This window comes from Bufo gargarizans, chromosome 7 (genome assembly GCF_014858855.1).
Source record: "Bufo gargarizans isolate SCDJY-AF-19 chromosome 7, ASM1485885v1, whole genome shotgun sequence".
Taxonomy (NCBI): domain Eukaryota; kingdom Metazoa; phylum Chordata; class Amphibia; order Anura; family Bufonidae; genus Bufo; species Bufo gargarizans.
In genome coordinates this window covers 160,475,308-160,492,485 of record NC_058086.1, presented here as the reverse complement: position 1 = coordinate 160,492,485, position 17,178 = coordinate 160,475,308, and positions in this window count along the sequence as shown.

Here is a 17,178-nt window from a genome sequence, read left to right as displayed (position 1 = left end):
TGTTGTTGATCTACTAACAAAAATGGCACATTTTGTGGCCCTGAAAAAATTACCATCTTCGAAGGAGACTGCTGAGGTTTTTGTGACTAACATCGTCCGTCTACATGGAGTGCCTACTAAACTCATATCGGACAGAGGCTCACAATTTATCTCCAAGTTCTGGAAGGCTCTTTGTGCGAGACTCCAGATAGACCATCGGATGTCCAGTGCATACCACCCGCAGACAAACGGACAAACTGAGAGAGTAAACCAATGCCTCGAGCAGTACCTTCGCTGTCACTGCTCATATCTCCAGGACGACTGGGAGCGCCTGCTCCCTCTTGCGGAATTCTCCTATAACAATTCCAAAAGTGCCTCCACTCTTCACTCTCCATTCTTCTCGAACTACGGTTTTCACCCTTCTCCTATCACTCCGATGAGTATCCCTACTAACGTACCAGCTACTGAAGATTACATCTCCACATTACAGAAGACCCTCAAGGAGCTTAAAGAAAACCTTATCCGAGCTAGAGATCGACAAAAAATGTATTATGATCGACGCAGAAGGCCGAGTCCCCCTTATCAAGCAGGGGACTCCGTCTGGCTCTCCACCAAAAACCTCCGCTTGGGTACTCCCTCTAAAAAATTGGGGAAACAGTTCCTGGGACCATTCCGTATCGAGAAGGTCGTCAACCCCAACACGATGAAACTTATTCTACCTCCTCGTTTTCAGGTACACCCCACCTTTCACGTATCTTTGCTGAAGCCTTTTCGTCCTAACCCTTTCCCGGGCAGGAACCCTGCCCCGTCACCTCCGGTCATTGTCCAAGGTGATGAAGAGTTCGAGGTTGAGGAGCTCTTGGATTCCAGAAGGAGGAGGGGGAGACTCCAGTACCTCATACGATGGAAGGGTTATGGTCCCCAAGATGATTCTTGGGAGGAGGCCGATGATGTCCACGCTCCAAAATTGCAAAGGGAGTTTCACCGCAGGTTCCCCGACCGGCCCTCCCCTTCTAGGGTACCCCGGAGGGGTTCCCTTGGGAGGGGGGTACTGTAACGATCGGCAGGGTGGTTCCATCTGCAGCACAGCGACTCCTCCCACTGGGCGGAGCTACCCCATATAAGCCCCGTGGCAGCTATGCACAGTGTTCCACTAATTTGGAGTGTGCGCCTGTGCACACTGCTACTGAAGCTCTCCCCACTGACATTGGATCCGGACTTCAGAACACCTGGGAACCTTCTCCAAGACTCCGCTAACCTCCCATGGCAATCCGGGACGCTACTTAAGGATTCTACCAAACTGCAAGTAGAGCTATTTAGTGGCTGACTTTAATCTGGACTACCAATACCTTACATCAGTGGCGATAATATTCAAGGCACTCTGTTCTCTGTGTAATGCTTGCAAGGGGGGCGTGTGTAGTCCAAAATATGACTCATGGACTATAACTGTTGCCTGCACCATATGTATAACTGCATCCACGTGCCGGGCGTATAGAGATAGCCGTTAATAATATAATCAGAGCAGGGAGCAGGTGTATGATGTTAGGGTCCCTAACTCTCAGTAGTTTGAGAGAGCCGCCTGGGAATCCGTTACTGAACCTGATCTAACCTCACCTTCCTTCTTGGTCTTGTGCACTAGTTAATGCAACACGTTTCCGCAGTTGAGATCCTCACAAAACAGTTCGGCGCCTTACATGTATATGGCCATATGGAGGTGACAGACTCCCTTTAATCTACATAACTAGCATTGTATAACTGGAAAAAAACAGCAGGAGGGCAGGCGTATTGCTTGAACCATCTGGGCCCTCACCATCTAAATATTTTTATGCTATACATATGACTATTTAGTTCAGAAATGGTTTTCAGACCACACTTAACCTTCTGTCCCTTTTACAATTCAATTTACAATCACTTCATCTCGCAGATGACATAAGCAGTTGGAAATCAATGCTAAAGATTGTCTGGCTCATTCCAGAACTCTGTTTTCAATCAACATTAATGTGAATGATGTTACATAAAGTTGCAGTGACTTCAGAGACAAATAGAAAACCACTGTAGAAAGACAACTGAGAAGTATGACAACGGAGCGAGGCGCAGATGTAGCGCAGTGGAAATTGACTGGAAGGGGGAAGTTTCCAGGCAGGTTAGGGTTAATGTGGTCGGGAAGGGGTGGAGTGTTTCTGGGGAGGGTTTGTGGGGGTGGCAGGGCAGTTCGCGCACCGTATATAGGCTGGGGTTAGGGGCGGGAACGGCACCAGTGTCCGTTGCGCCTAGGCGAGTTGTGTGCGGGATAGTGTGGGTTATGGCGTCTCTTGAGGATTTGATGGCGGCAGTGCGGGCAGCGGCCGAACAACATGGTTTGCAGGCTGCAGTGGGGGCCCCTAGTGTGCCTCCGGTTGCGGCAGGGGGGAGGTTGAGGGCTAGGAGATCGGTGCCGCCTGATCGTATGAGCCCGGAGGCGACCGCTCGGGCCCGGCAGCGTTTGAGGAGCCCCCCTGGGAACCCTCCGCTGCGATCGGCTGGGGTGGCAAGTGTTTCTGCCAGCCGGCGCAGTGGGAGGAATTCTGCGCCGCCTTGAGCGCTAGCTGTAGAGGCGAGGGTTAGTGCCCAGCAGGTGTCCCGTTCCCGGCGGGGGGGGCGCGCGGCGGTCCTGCGGCTCGGCACAGTGTGCGGGGGGGGCGGCCGGGCTGCTAGTGAGTCCGGTAGCGGCAGCGATGGAGGAGGCTGGCTTGATGCGGCTTCACTGTTGTCTGGTGGGGGCCTTGTGGTCGGCGGCTCTTCCATGGAGCGGCGGGCGGCGCGGCGGTCTGTGAGTGTGACCGGCGGCAGCAGCGGGGAAGGAAAACATGCGGTTGCGGCCTCACTTACCTCTGGTGGTGGCCAGGCAGCTGGTGGTGATTCCAGGAGGCGGCGAGCGGCGTCACGGTGCAGGTCTGAGGGGCGGCGGCAGTCATCTGAGGTGCAGCTTCGTCGGGTTGGTGCTGGATCGACGCCACCTGCTGGTAGGTCTGTGGTATCAGGCAGCAGTGAGGGGAATGAGGAGATGTTGCCACCTGCTGGTCGGTCCTCGGCATCAGGCAGAGGGCTGAGGAGATCTTCTATGTCGCCACCTGCTGGTCGATCCTTAGTACCAGGCAGTGGTCTAAGGAGTGATGCAATGCTGCCACCTGCTGGCCGGTCCTCTGTACCAGGCAGAAGTTTGCTGAGTGATGCGCTGGCTGGGGGACTGGACTTTGTTCCGCCCACGGTGCAGCAAGTTACCGATTTTTCTACAGGATTGCAAGTTGCGGCTCGCAGTGGACAGGCCGTGGAGCTTGGGCGGGCTGTCCCTGGATTGAGAGTTTTTGCAGCGGCCACTTGATGGTGGGTCGGCGTGCAGGGAATTGGCGCCTACGCAGCCACGCCACGTGGAATCTGGCGGGGGTTTCACGGCCGATCAGTCTTTGGAGGAAGGAGAAGTCAGCCAGGAAGCGTGGGAGATCGGATGTCGGATGGATGATGCGGACGGCGCGTGTCCCTCGACGTCCAGGTCCTCGGCCGGGTCGACGCAGAGAGGAGCATCGGTGAGGTCGGCGGCTGCTGGGAGGATGTCCCAGGGACAGCCAGGTGAGAGGACGTCGTGTCAGGTTCCTGTTGGGGGGGGGGTGTAACTTCGTTGGCAGGGGAGGAGGGGTTGGCTCATGAATTGTTGACAGGTATGTGGTCGTTATTGTTGCGGTGGAAGACCAGGGCGGTGTCGTCTCCTGCCGCCGTTTGGGCTGCTGCGCCGGCGGTTGGGGAGGGGGTACGTTTAGGTGTGGCTGGAGTTTGTGACGCCCCTGTCATGGGGGCAGGGTCTGCGGTGGTTGAGGCCGCCGGGAGTGGAGGCGAAAAAGGGGGTGCCGTGGACGAGGTTCGGTTGGCGGATGCTGCAAAAGGGGAGGTATACGTGTGCTTTGAGGGGCCGTTGGGGGCTCATTTGAAGAGTGAGGTCAGGGAGAAGATTTGGAAGGACGAGTATGTCGAGATATTTTCATTACTTCCGTTGGACAAATTTAACTTGGATAGGGGAAAGCAGGATGAGAGTAAAAAGGAGGAGGAGGAGAAGCGGAGGTACAGGTTGATTCCGCGTACGTTTTTCAATTGGCTGCAGGCCTTTGCTATTTTCGCCAGTGTGGTGGGGGAAAAGGCGCCTGAACACTGTTCGGCCCTGTTTTGCTATATGGACGCCATAGGGGAGGCGTATCGGACGTATGGTGGGGTGGCGTGGCTCAGGTACGATGAGCAGTTTTGCCAGAGGAAGGCGGTTAGGCCTAGTATTCGGACATTGGTCTGTGGATGCGGTTGATGGCGGCGCCAAAAGGGGTTAGCCAGCCCTTTCGTGGGGCGTCCGGGGGTCCCTCGGCGTCCGATGCGGCTGGAGGGAACAAAAGGGGATGTTGCTGGCAGTTCAATGAGGGACACTGCAAGTATCTTTCGGAGTGCCGTTTCAAACATGAGTGTTCCGGTTGTGGGGGAGCCCATAGTTTTGCACGGTGTTTCAAGCGCGGTAAAGGGAGGGGATTGGAGGTTACGCAGAAGAGGGGTGACCCCGGTGAGGGTGGACGTGATGGAGCCGTTTCTAGAGAACTATCCAAATAGGGAGGCGGAGGCGGTGTTATTGGCCGGTTTTCGGATTCCGTGCACAGCAGTGGGTTCGGGGGTTGCGTCGCGTAATTTGGCTTCTGCGTTGCAGGGTCCTGGGGTGGTGTCTGATAAGATTGCGAAAGAGGTAGCTGCTGGTAGGGTGGTGGGCCCCTTTGTGGAGTGTCCATTGCTGGATTTGTGGGTTTCGCCTTTGGGATTAGTTCCTAAGAAGGAACCCAACAAATTTCGGCTCATTCACAACTTGTCTTACCCGGCTGGGGGTTCCGTTAATGACGGCATTGATGAGGTTTTGTGCTCCGTGTCGTATACGTCGTTTGACGAGGCGATTAGGTGGGTGCGGCGTTTTGGGCAAGGGACATTGTTAGTGAAGACGGATATTGAGGCGGCGTTTCGCCTGTTGCCAATTCATCCAGATAGTTTTTGTTTACTTGGTTTTAAGTGGGAGGGGCGGTTTTTTGTGGATTGTTGCTTACCCATGGGGTGTGCGATTTCGTGTTCGTTGTTTGAAATGTTTAGTTCTTTTTTGGAGTGGGTAGTGCGGCGAGAGGCGGGATGGAGTTCAGTGTTGCATTACCTGGACGATTTTCTGTTTTTGGGCCCGGCTGGGTCGAGGGTGTGCACAGTGTTGTTGCATACCATGGAGTGGGTGGCAGAGAGATTTGGGGTTCCAATAACGAGGGAGAAGATGGAGGGTCCATCTACAACTATGAAGTTTTTGGGGATCGTGATCGATAGCGTGGCTATGGAGTGTAGGCTGCCCGAGGATAACGTGGTTGATTTGTGTAGTGAAGTGGGTTTTTTGCGTAAGGCGAGGAAAGTGCAGCTCAGACGGGTACAGTCGGTTTTGGGTAAATTGAACTTTGCCTGTAGGATTTTGCCCATGGGGCGAGTTTTTTGTAGGCGTTTGTCCAGGGCCACGGCGGGTGTGAAGGCTCCCTTTCTTTTTGTGTGGTTGGGGGGTGAGGTGCATGCGGATTTGGAAGTGTGGGAGCGTTTTTTGAAGGAATTTAATGGTCGTTCTGTTTGGATGGAGGCGCCCATTTCTAATGTTGATTTGGAATTGTTCACGGACGTGTCGGGGTCATGTGGCTATGGTGCTTTTTGTCAGGGGCAGTGGAGTGCGGGGGCTTGGCCTGAGGAATGGAGGGTTGCTGGCTTGCTTGGGAACCTGGCTTTGTTGGAGTTGTTCCCTATAGTTTTGGCAACTGAGTTGTGGGGAGAGTTGTTGAGGAACAAGCGGGTGCGTTTTTGTTGTGACAATTTGGGGGTGGTGCAGGCGGTGAATAGTCAGTCGGCTAATTCCCCACCAGTGGTGCGGTTGCTTCGGCACCTGGTTCTGAACGGTTTGAGGTTGAATGCGTGTTTTGTGGGGATCGTTTTCGCAGTCTGGTTCCGGGCGCGGAAGTGACGGGTCTGCCGTGTCCTCAGTGGCTCTGGAGCGTGGCCTTGGGGTCTCGTTAGACCTGATTCAACGGTCCGTGAGTAGCAGTACGTGGTCGGCTTATTCTTCTGTGTGGTCTCAGTGGGAACGTTTGATAGAGCAGGTGGGGGGGTGCGAAGGGGTTGATGATTTTCATTTGTTGCTGGTGTATTTTGTGGGTGTGTCGTTTAGTGCAGGTTTGTCGTTCTCGGCAGCGGCAAAAAGGGTGGCGGCGGTGGCCTTTTGGTTAAAGTTGCGGGGTTTGGCAGATGTTTCAAGAAGTTTTTTGGTGCGGCAGGCTTTGAAGGGGTATCGTCGTAGTGGGGTTCGGAAGGATGTCCGACGTCCGTTTTTTTTTTCAGGTGTTGCAGTCGTTGTGGGACCGGGCGGAGGCGGTGTGCACGTCTTGGTATGAGGTGTGTTTGTTTCGGGCGGCGTTTTCTTTGGCTTTCTTTGGGGCTTTTCGGGTCTCAGAGCTGGTGGCTAACAGTCGAGTGAGTGGCGGTGGGAGGATATGAGTGTTGGGGGGATGGATTGTGGTGTAGGTTGCGTAGGTCCAAGACGGACCAGGTGGGTAAAGGGGTGTGCGTGTGGTTGCGGCCTCTGCCGGGGTCAGTGTTGTGCCCTGTGCGGTGTTTGGAGGTTTTTCTGGCGCTCCGGCTGGAAGGGCCGGCTTCGTTGCTGGTTCATATTTTCCGGAAATGTTTGACAGCGGCGGGTTATGCGGCAAGTGAGTTTGCGTCTCATTCATTTCGTATTGGGGCGGCAACTGAAGCCGCCAGATGGGGTTTGGGGGACGAGGCTATTAGGAGGATTGGCAGGTGGGAGTCCGCTTGCTTTCGTTCCTATATTCGTCCTCATATGTTATGAAGTTGGTGGGTGGAGTGTGTGTGTTAATTTTATTTAATTTGTTATTGTAGGTTTGGGTGCTAATTTCTTTTGTTTGTTTTCGGGATCGCCTTCTTGTTTGGCCTGGATTTTAGGCCATTCTTATGTGTATTGGGGAGCGTTGAGAGCAGACGTGAGGAGGAGCGGACGGCAGTTAGGTTTCCGGCCGGAGGACTTGCAGGTCCGGTGGATTGGCGTGCGGGGTATGCTGTGGGGGCGTGTGTTACCTGTATTCCATGAATATGCTTCCCTGGATAGGTGTCCTGACATTGTGGTTCTGCATGTGGGCGGGAACGATTTGGGTGTTCACCGCTCGAGGGATGTCATTCGTGATGTTAAGTTGGATTTGCTGCGTTTGACTGAGGAGTTCCCGGATTTGTTGGTAGTATGGTCTGATGTGGTGGCAAGGAGTGCTTGGCGTTTTGCGAGGTCAGTGGATCGCATCAACAAGGCGCGGGCGAAGGTGAACAAGGAAGTGGGGCGCTTTGTGCGGCGGCAGGGCGGTTTTGTGGTACGTCACCGGGAATTGGAGGTTGCGTCACCTCAATTCCTCAGGGCCGATGGGGTTCATCTTAACGAGATTGGGATGGACTTGTGGGCGCTGGGGCTCCAGGAGGGTTTGGAGACAGCGTTCAGGGTGTGGCGGGACGTCCATAGGTGAGGTGTCTCCTATGTGCGTCGATGGCAGGTTAACGGGGGTCCTGGAAGGCAATTCTACGTTTTATTAGGTGCATGACACGTTGGAGCGTGTATCTTATGTGGTTTGGTAAGCTGAAAGCTGGGGGGCTCCTGTTGGGCTAAAAGGCCTACAGGGGTCGAGGAAGATATTGATTCTGGAGGATTCGGTGCCCTTGGGTCGGAGAGTGCGGCCGAGGGTAAAAGATAAGATGTGTGGAGTGAAGATAGCAGCTTGCTTGGGTTGCCTTCTAGGATCCTTCCGCAAAGTGATTGTTGGGACATTGTATTGTTGATGTTTGCATATATGTATATCTCATGTTTGCATTATAATAATTTTGGATTAAATTTTATTTAATAAACGGCTGCTATGGCCTTTCCACCAAGAATTCAGGTTTTGTGTGCTTACTGGGGGTAGGGAGGAGTGGTTGGTGGGAAGGGTCTTGAATGATTTTACCTCCTTAAGTCAGTATGACAACGGAGCGAGGCGCAGATGTAGAGCAGTGGAAATTGACTGGAAGTTTCCAGGCAGGTTAGGGTTAATGTGGTCGGGAAGGGGTGGAGTGTTTCTGGGGAGGGTTTGTGGGGGTGGCAGGGCAGTTCGCGCGCCGTATATAGGCTGGGGTTAGGGGCGGGAACGGCACCAGTGTCCGTTGCGCCTAGGCGAGTTGCCCACCCACCCGCCCTGTTTTAAGTTGTTTTGGGGGGGCCTTTTTTCATGTCATAGCAGGGGGCAGGTTAACGGGGGGTCCTGGAAGGCAATTCTAGGTTTTATTAGGTGCATTAATTAATTAAGAATTAATGAAATATAGAGATACAATTTCAAAATTTCACTTTTTTGGCAGATTTTTCTTTTTAATATTTTTTTTCCAGTTACAAAGCAAGGGTTAACAGCCAAACAAAACTCAATATTTATGGCTCTGATTCTGTAGTTTACAGAAACACCCCATATGTGGTCGTAAAACGCTGTACGGGCACATGGCAGGGCGCAGAAGGAAAGGAATGCCATACGGTTTTTAGAAGGCAGATTTTGCTGGACTGGTTATTTGACACCATGTCCCATTTGAAGCCCCCCTGATGTACCCCTAGAGTAGAAACAATAGACAATCACAGTCTGCTTAACCCCTTCCCGACCTTTGACGTACTGTTACGTCATGGGAACCACTGAGTTCCCGCAATTTGACGTAATAATACGTCATAGTGATCGCGCGGGCCCCGAAGCGGTGTGCGCACGATCACTGCAGGGGCCCGACAGTCTGTGGTAGCCGGGCCCCTGCTGTATCCGCCGGTATCGCTGTAAAAGCCGATACCGGCGGATTAACCCCTTCTATGCCGTAGGTCTGCGTTGACCGCGACATAGAAGAGGTTTGTGTCAGGTGAACAATCGCATCGAGTCCCCGCACTGTTGTGGCGGGGACCCGATGCGACACAAGGCAGCCCGATGCCGTGCAGAGGCTGCCAAATTCCTTTCACGGCATCGGGAACTGCCTTCTACGGGTGCCGAGGAGATTCAGCCTCAGGCTGGGTCTCCTAGGCAACCTGTTAGTGTATGACTCAGTGTCATACACTAACAGGCAATGCATTACAATACAGATGTATTGTAATGCATTGCAGAGGGGATCAGACCCCCAAAAGTGAATTTCATAAATAAAGTAAAGTTAAAAAAAGTTAAAAAAAGAGGGTTTTTAATAAAAATGTATAAAGTAATAAAATTAATAAAGTAAATAAGAAAAAAACGTCCCTTTCCCCTTATTTTATAACAAAAAACTGAAAAAAACTAACAAAACCCACACATATTAGGTATCGCCGCGTCCGTAATGACCGGCTCTCTAAATATATCACATGATCCACCCTGTCCGATAAACACCATAAAAAATAAAAATAAAAACAGAGTAAAAAAAAAGCAATTTTTGTCACCTTACGTCACAAAAAGTGCAACACCAAGATCAAAAAGGCGTATGCCCCCCAAAATGGTATCAATAAAACCGTCACCTCATCCCGCAAACAATGAGCCGCTATCTAAGACAATCGCCAAAAAAATAAAAAAACTATAGCTCTCAGAACATGGAGACACTAAAACATCATTTTCTTTGTTTCAAAACAGCTATTATGGTGCTAAAGTGAAATACATAAAAAAGATATACATATTAGGTATCGCCACGTACGTAACAAACAGCTCTATAAAAATATTACATGACCTAACCACTCAGGTGAATACCTTAAAAAAAAAAAAGGGTAAAAAAAATGCTATTTTTGTCACATTACATCACAAAAATTGCAACAGCAAAAAATGACACCCTACCTAAGAGAATGAGTCAAAAAATACAAAAACTATGGCTCTCAGACTATGGAGACACTAAAATATGATTCTTTTTTTTTTTTTACTTCAGAACTGCTATTATTGTGCTAAAGTGAAAAAAATAAAAAAGTATACATATTAGGTATCGCCACGTCCGTAACAAACAACTCTATAAAAATAGAGTTGGGCAGGAAGGTGAAAACATGCCCGGGGTTGAAGGGGTTAAACTAATAACACACAAAGAATTAAATGTTACAATGTTTTTATTGAACACACCATGTTAACATTCACAGTGCAGGTGGAAAAAGTATGTGAACCCTTGGATTTAATAACTGGTTGAACCTCCTTTGGCAGCAATAACTTCAACCAAACGTTTCCTGTAGTTTCAGATCAGATGTGCACAACGGTCAGGAGTAATTCTTGACCATTCCTCTTTACAGAACTGTTTCAGTTCAGCAATATTCTTGGGATGTCTGGTGTGAATCGCTTTCTTGAGGTCATGCCACCACAGCATCTCAATTGGGTTGAGGTCTGGACTCTGAATGGGCCACTCAAGAAGGCGTATTTTCTTCTGTTTAAGCCATTCTGTTGTTGATTTACTTCTATGCTTTGGGTCGTTGTCCTGTTGCAACACTCATCTTCTGTTGAGCTTCAGCTGGTGGACAGATGTCCTTAAGGTCTCCTGTAAAATGTCACCCCCCCTGTCATTGATCAACCCCTGTAAGGCTCCATTCAGACGTCCGTATGTGTTTTGCGGATCCGCGGATCGGATCCGCAAAACACATACGGATGTCTGAATGGAGCCTTACAGGGGGGTGATCAGGGAGTCTATATGGGATGATCACCCCCCTGTAAGGCTCCATTCAGAGGTCCGTATGTGTTTTGCGGATCCACGGATCGGATCCGCAAAACACATACTGACGTCTGAATGGAGCCTTACAGGGGGGTGATCAATGACAGGGGGGTGATCACCCCATATAGACTCCCTGATCACCCCCCCTGTCATTGATCACCCCCCTGTAAGTCTCCATTCAGACGTCCGTATAGAGAAATATCTCTCTATAATGACAACTTTGTATTAAAAAAATGGGAAAAGTTGACTTTTAGAGAGATATTTCTCTCACCCAGCATGGGTATATGTAAAAATACACCCCAAAACACATTGCCCTACTTCTTCCGAGTACGGCGATACCACATGTGTGACACTTTTTTGCAGCCTAGGTGGGCAAAGGGGCCCACATTCCAAAGAGCACCTTTAGGATTTCACAGGGCATTTTTAACACATTTGGATTTCAAACTACTTCTCACGCATTTGGGCCCCTAAAATGCCAGGGCAGTATAAATAACCCACAAGTGACCCCATTTTGGAAAGAAGACATCCCAAGATATTCCATGAGGGGCATGGCGAGTTCCTAGAATTTTTATTTTTTGTCACTGAGACAGGCTTTTTTTTGTCACTGAGATGGGGATACTCTGGCTCAGCCTTTGGCCAAGGTAATTAATTAATTAAAAATATAACAGAGTAGATACTTGAACTCAAATACAAGTCTCAAAAGAACTTTTCTGTGATAGAGGATAAAAGCAACAATCATAAAAAATTAACCTTGGAGTGGACTACACAGTATATGAGTCTTTCATACATTTAATACACGTCTTTTCTCACTACTCCCATTTAGCTTCTCCTCCCGATGATGTTCTTTCTTGGAGTTAGGGCACAAAACCACACCCCACTTTCCTTCACCTCCACGTCTGTATTAGTGGCTGATGATATAATTTCTCTTCACATCTATCTCAGTAACTGAAGATGGCAGCTTCTATACATGATAGCGAAGCCTTTCCAACACTTCTCCCTCTTTCCTCTGTGGAAGGATTTTTCTGGGTAGAAATTTGGGAGGAACAAAAGTATGAACACCATAGGTAGGACTGTCAGTTAAAAAGACGCACATCATTTTATTTACTACTTACAAAAAGTAGAATTTTTAAAAAGGCCTTGAACATAAAATCATGTAGCAAGACGCCCACCAAGGGTACCAGTCCTTTCCTCAGCATCAAACCCTTCTTCTGCCAGTCAGGAGACTGGAGAAGCCAGCCCTATACCTTGTTTGTATTTTTTTGCACAATTTCTCCAGTAAAGAAGCACACTGGTTTACTGCAGACCCTGACTCCCTGGACATATTTCCCATTGGGGTGCACCACGCGTTACCATCCCTTCTGGATAGCAGCAACACGTGGTGACACCTCAACGATTTCGATAGGATCGAGCGTAGCGTTGGCGCCACCTCAAACCCAGCCACTACATATGTGTCAAGCAAAGAGAATAGCAGGGGAGAGTATGGTGCAGAGCAATGAAGAGAACTAGGAGAAGTAGAGGAAAGGTGAGAGATAGAAGAAACAGTGCAAGATCTGTGACAGCACAGCTGCAGCCTTCTGGTCTGTGCATAGAGTACTCCAGAGAAGTGGAACCTGCATGTAGGTTGGATCACTCCAAAATCAGTGAAGAGGCAGGGACTGCAGGGAGCTGCTAGTCATTGTGAGAAGCAGAAAAACTACTAGTGAGATGTGTCTGCAGAGGAGTTCAACAAAAAGCAGTAGGAACCTGGTGCACCAATGATTAAACAAGATGTCAGAGTCTGTATTGGTATAATTGAGCAGTGATGGTCAGTTCGCAGTGTTCGCCAGCGAACACATGCGGGCTGCCATCTTTAGTAAGGTAGACTCACCCGTCCGGCGATGCACAGGTAAGCCCTTACCTGTGCCTGTGCGGGAGGCCGGTCTAAAATCAAATGCAGTCATAGGAAGCAGGCAGTTCCGAGAACAGCCCGATGAAGGCCCCCGGTGGCTGTTCTCGGAACTGCCTGCTCAGGGGGACTGCATTTGATTTCAGACCGGCTCCCGACACAGGTAAGGGCTTACCTGTGCATCGCCGGACTGGTGAGTCTACCTTACTTAAGATGGAAGCCCGCATGTGTTCGCTGGCGAACACTGCGAACTGACCATCACTGTAATTGAGTACGGAGACTGTTAAATACATGAACACCTCCTAAGAAAGGTAAGAAACCTATATAAAGCCCAAAACTAATACCCAGGACCCACACCTGAACATATCAAAGAAAACCAATCGAAGATGAACGGGTCACTCAATAAGCAAAAACACATATGGATGCAAGTAATCACAAAATTACATAATGTTTATTGAAAATTTCACAAAGACATGATGATCACAAGCCACAAGACATTTAAAAACATTAAAAACCAAAAGGACCGATGGTGGGTGGTCGGTGTACAATAATAAAGTGCAATATTAATGGTCAGCATCTGATAGTAAAAATTGGTGTGACCAAACAGTTTAAGCTCAATAATAAATAATGTCAAAATTCATATCTCAATACATCAAAACCACATTGCCATATTAGTGATGTCACATAATGCACATCACATGAAATACATAAGGGCAGCAAAATATAATGAGCACATAACAGATACTGACCAACCGAACTAAGACACCGCACACGAACACCACCAGTCCACTCCCTAACGCGCGTTTCGCGTTAGCTTTTTCAAGAGGGAAAAGCATTAGTGTGTTCTAAACCTGATCCAGATGAGTCATTATTTTACTGAAGTGTTCAATAGTAACATGCTAAAGGGGTTGTCTCACTTCAGCAAATGGCATTTATCATGTAGACAAGGCTAATACAAGGCACTTACTAATGTATTGTGATTATCTGTATTGCCTCCTTTGTGAAACAGGACTTCGTTTTGAGCCTTTTGCTCCGTTGAATCAGCCGGCGTCCCGGCTATGGAGCCGCTCGCGTCCCAAGTGTCTCCCGCAGATGGTTTGAATCCAATATGAGGATCGCAGACCTCTCTCTGTCAGCGCAGGTAGATGACGTATTATGGCGCTTTCAATGTTAAGTTCCAAAGGTTCCTTTTTCTTGTAGTGCACTTGGTAAAAGAAGTGGGGTATTCGTCCAAGGGTATGACGCCAGATGCGTTTCGGGGAGAACACTTCCCCTTCCTCAGTGGCATACCCCCATTTTGTGAATCGATGAAATTTATACTGGTGCTGGTCATTAGCAAGATCTGGACTGGATCCTGAGTTAATCTCTTTCTAGATCAATATAGCATTTTATAATTCTATTTGTACCCCTGATTTTGATACATTATTCCTCAAGATACGATTACTTTCAGTTTATAATCTTCAATTCAATTGGATGTCATATTTGCTATCCTTGTTTGTTCATATACTTAAAATATACACTTTAAAATCATAAATAAATATTCTTATAGATACTCAAGGCTGTTTTCCCCGGCTTTTCATTGAAGGATTATTTGCCCTTTATTTAGGCTTTTATTGCATACTCCTTTTACTAAAAAACGCACTTTTAAAAAAAAACGCATATGCGGTTTTGGTGCGTTTTTTCAAATTCGATGCGTTTTTTCTCCCATTTTCTATATAATAGGAATAAGATTAGTCAGGGGTCTTGTATATATGGAATCTTCTTTTATGCGGTATATATTTCTTGGTATTTTGGGTATCTGTTTAGGATGGAAAAGGGGCGGCACATGTGGGGTAGAGGGAGAGTTGCAGTGCTGGAAAAATCTGCCTGACAGCAACTCTACATCGACACCCACACGGACCACCCAAATCTAGATAAACCCGAAAACTCCGCATTTAGGCCTTTAGGTAAAAGGCTACCAAATTCGTAGATTTTTCTAGATTCCGCCCTTGATAACCTCTCAATCTGGTTGCCTCCCTGCCAATGTTTCTCCACCTTTTCCAGCGCCATGAAAGAGAGGCCTCTGGGATCTTGTTGATGTGCGTCCTTGAAATGCTTGGATAGTGAATATTTTTCATAACCTTTAGTGATATTGTTAAGGTGTTCTGCTATCCTAACCTTCAAGGTACGCTTGGTCCGGCCGATGTATTGTCTCTGACATGGACATTGGATCAGGTAGATAACATCGGCGGAGTTGCATGTAAGAAAATGCTTGATAGTCATAGTATGTGAGTTTTGTGTGGAGGTGACTGTGGTTGTTTTTCTTGGGAATTTAGTCTTCCTACAACCTAGACAGCTCCCGCATCTAAAAAAAACCCTTTTAATTGAAGCCAATTTGTTATCCTGCCTTTTTTCTTTTATTGAGGGGGCTATTTGGATTCCCAAATTGGGGGCCTTTGAATATGTAATTTTAGGGATTGGGGGTAGGAGCATCCCTATAGTTTTGTCCCTATGTAGATGATGCCAGTGGGATTTTATAATGGATTCTATTTGTTTTGCCTGAGTGTTATAAGGCAAAATGATTCTGAAATCAGAGTTATTTTCTTGTTTGAGTTTTTGTGTTGGTTCGAAAAAAGTTTTTCTATCCAACTCTTTCACTTTTGTGAGAGCTTCGTTAATAATTACTTCCGGGTAGTCTTTTTCTTTGAATTGATTACTCATGCCTATAGCTTCCTCCTCAAACTTGTCAACCTCTGTGCAGTTGCGCTTGAGTCGGCGGAACTGTCCAAAGGGAACATTTGTTAGCCACCTGGGTAGGTGGCAGCTTGAGAAAGGAATGTAACCATTCTTCGCCGTAGGTTTATGGAAGGTGTTGCATAAATATCTGTTGTTCGTCCGTGTAATCTCAATGTCCAAGAATTCAACCTTCTCACCTCCAATATTCGAGGTGTACTTCAGGTTGTTTTCGTTGTCATTGATCTCCTCAACAAATTTATTCAGATTTTCCTGTGTCCCACCCCAAATAAAAATGACATCATCTATATAACGCCGCCATAGGACCAGGTCCGCCCCCAGGATCGGATTGATGATCTTTACCTCCCATTGGGCCAAAAATAAGTTGGCATAACTGGGGGCGAACCTGGTACCCATTACGGTTCCCCTCCTCTGCAGATAAAATTGATCAGGGAAGAGGAAATTGTTGTGATTTAGGATGTGGTTGACACCTTCCAACATATATTCAATTAGATTTTCTTCCCATATTGTATTTCCAGATAGATGTTCCCTCAAAGCCGAGATACCCTGGTCATGGTCGATGATAGTATAGAGGGACTGGACATCCAGGGTACCCATTATCCAATGGTCCTGGGCGTCCAGGCCCTCCAATGTGCCCACGATCTCAGTTGTGTCACGTATATAGGATTTTGTTTTCCTCACCTCAGGCTGGAGTAGAGTGTCTATATACTGTGACAAATTTGCTGTGAGGGATCCAATACCCGAAATAATGGGACGGCCCGGTGGATCCACAATACTCTTGCGGACCTTTGGTAGGCAGTAGAAAATTGGTAATCTACCTGGTGTATTCAAGATAAAGTTGTATTCTGATTGTGTTAAGATTTTCTGTTGTAGTCCTTTTTTACAATATTCTAGAAGGACTCATCTGAATCCATCCGTCGCATCTTTTTTTTAAAGGGATACAGGGAGTGCAGAATTATTAGGCAAGTTGTATTTTTGAGGATTAATTTTATTATTGAACAACAACCATGTTCTCAATGAACCCAAAAAACTCATTAATATCAAAGCTGAATATTTTTGGAAGTAGTTTTTAGTTTGTTTTTAGTTTTAGCTATTTTAGGGGGATATGTGTGTGTGGCAGGTGACTATTACTGTGCATAATTATTAGGCAACTTAACAAAAAACAAATATATACCCATTTCAATTATTTATTTTTACCAGTGAAACCAATATAACATCTCAACATTCACAAATATACATTGAGGTGTACTGTTTTCCCTCCTTGTAAATCTCACATTTGATGATGGACCACAGGTTCTCAATGGGGTTCAGATCAGGTGAACAAGGAGGCCATGTCATTAGATTTTCTTCTTTTATACCCTTTCTTGCCAGCCACGCTGTGGAGTACTTGGACGCGTGTGATGGAGCATTGTCCTGCATGAAAATCATGTTTTTCTTGAAGGATGCAGACTTCTTCCTGTACCACTGCTTGAAGAAGGTGTCTTCCAGAAACTGGCAGTAGGACTGGGAGTTGAGCTAGACTCCATCCTCAACCCGAAAAGGCCCCACAAGCTCATCTTTGATGATACCAGCCCAAACCAGTACTCCACCTCCACCTTGCTGGCGTCTGAGTCGGACTGGAGCTCTCTGCCCTTTACCAATCCAGCCATGGTGGTCGTCTTTCAGCCTTTCTTACCTTGGCCATGTCTCTGAGTATTGCACACCTTGTGCTTTTGGGCACTCCAGTGATGTTGCAGCTCTGAAATATGGCCAAACTGGTGGCAAGTGGCATCTTGGCAGCTGCACACTTGACTTTTCTCAGTTCATGGGCAGTTATTTTG